At 31.3% G+C, this 1,291-nt stretch overlaps 1 pseudogene; it reads right to left on the bottom strand.

Moving 5' to 3' along the window:
* Positions 1-409: 409 nt before the first annotated feature.
* LOC138834486 (U6 spliceosomal RNA) lies at positions 410-509 on the bottom strand (annotated as a pseudogene).
* Positions 510-1,291: the final 782 nt, after the last annotated feature.

Below are 1,291 nucleotides of genomic sequence, written 5' to 3'. Positions count from 1 at the left end.
AAACTAAAGTTATTCCTGGTGCTTTTCTGAAAAAAAGTATATCAAAGTTTGTATAAAGTCCATAATCTATTTCATTATCTTCTAGATATAATACTTTAAAGTCTACATTTTTATAATATATAGGTTCATTAATAAATGTCTCCTTTCAGATTACATTCCATATAGAAAAAGTTAAGATTCCTTTTTTCCTAGGTCCTTATAGTATTTTATTTCTTTGGGATAAGATGATAATATTATCTAATTTCAAGTTTTGTAAAGGTTATGCTATGTAAGAGCCTTTGTAAAGTGAAGATTTAATACACTGATGTCAAACTAACCTTTAATTCTATGAATTACATGTATTGTTACACTTGTATTTTTGTAATCAACTTTTTAATAACTGCTTTTCATTTCTTTCATTTGAAGAATGAAAAATATGGAATAGTTCACGAATTTTTTTATCATCCTTCTGCAAGTGCCATGTTAATCTCTGTATTGTTGTCATTTGGTTAGGCCTGCTGCTGAAGCATGTAGTATCCTCTAAATTTAAGTAGTTAATGATGCAATCTTTATACAGGCATATATCCTTGGTTGCCTATTTGTAACAAGGAGCCCTTATTGTTCCTAAAATGCTATTGATCTTATTTCTCTAAATTTCTGTGTATAGTGGGAAAAACTTACATTGTTTGGTCGATTGCTCACATTTGCAATTTTTGTCAATGACTATTTTGTTGTTTTCATTTTAAATTTGATCATATTTTGAAGTCTTTATAGCTAAGTCCAAAGGTGATGCCTTTTCAAGTACTCACTAATCAACTGAGTTAGCTTTGTGGAGCTAATGGATTCAAAGGAAGTCTTGCTTAAGAGCTACTTCTAAACTTCTGCAGCTTAAAAGTTCGCAAAGAAGTCTCACTGGCACAAATGTCTTCCTGACACTTTACCCTTCTCCCATGTAGAAACAAACCAACCAAAATATCTTACCCTGACAGCATAGATTGTCTTACTGGAACAAAACTAATCTTAGTTACAAGGGTCCATAGAGCGATTAACAGTTCAGACCGAATTGTTCAGAATAGAAGGTATTTTATCAAAATACAATTGTTTATTATACCTATCATTTCAAAAGTAGCTAAAGCCAAGAAGGTGAAAAAATTGTTCGTATGCATGATTACCTAATATCCTGGTCTGTCTACCATCCAACCAGGCAGGAACTTACACTACTGACTTTCTATCACCAAATATTTCCATAAAACTTGGAGAAGTCCATAGGTTTCTCCTCGATATTAGGCTTAAATTATTAATGTTTTAATCA

This window comes from Dipodomys merriami, unplaced genomic scaffold (genome assembly GCF_024711535.1).
Source record: "Dipodomys merriami isolate MVZ:Mamm:240054 unplaced genomic scaffold, mDipMer1.0.p SCAF_216, whole genome shotgun sequence".
NCBI lineage: Eukaryota > Metazoa > Chordata > Mammalia > Rodentia > Heteromyidae > Dipodomys > Dipodomys merriami.
This window is presented reverse-complemented; position numbering and strand designations above follow the sequence as displayed.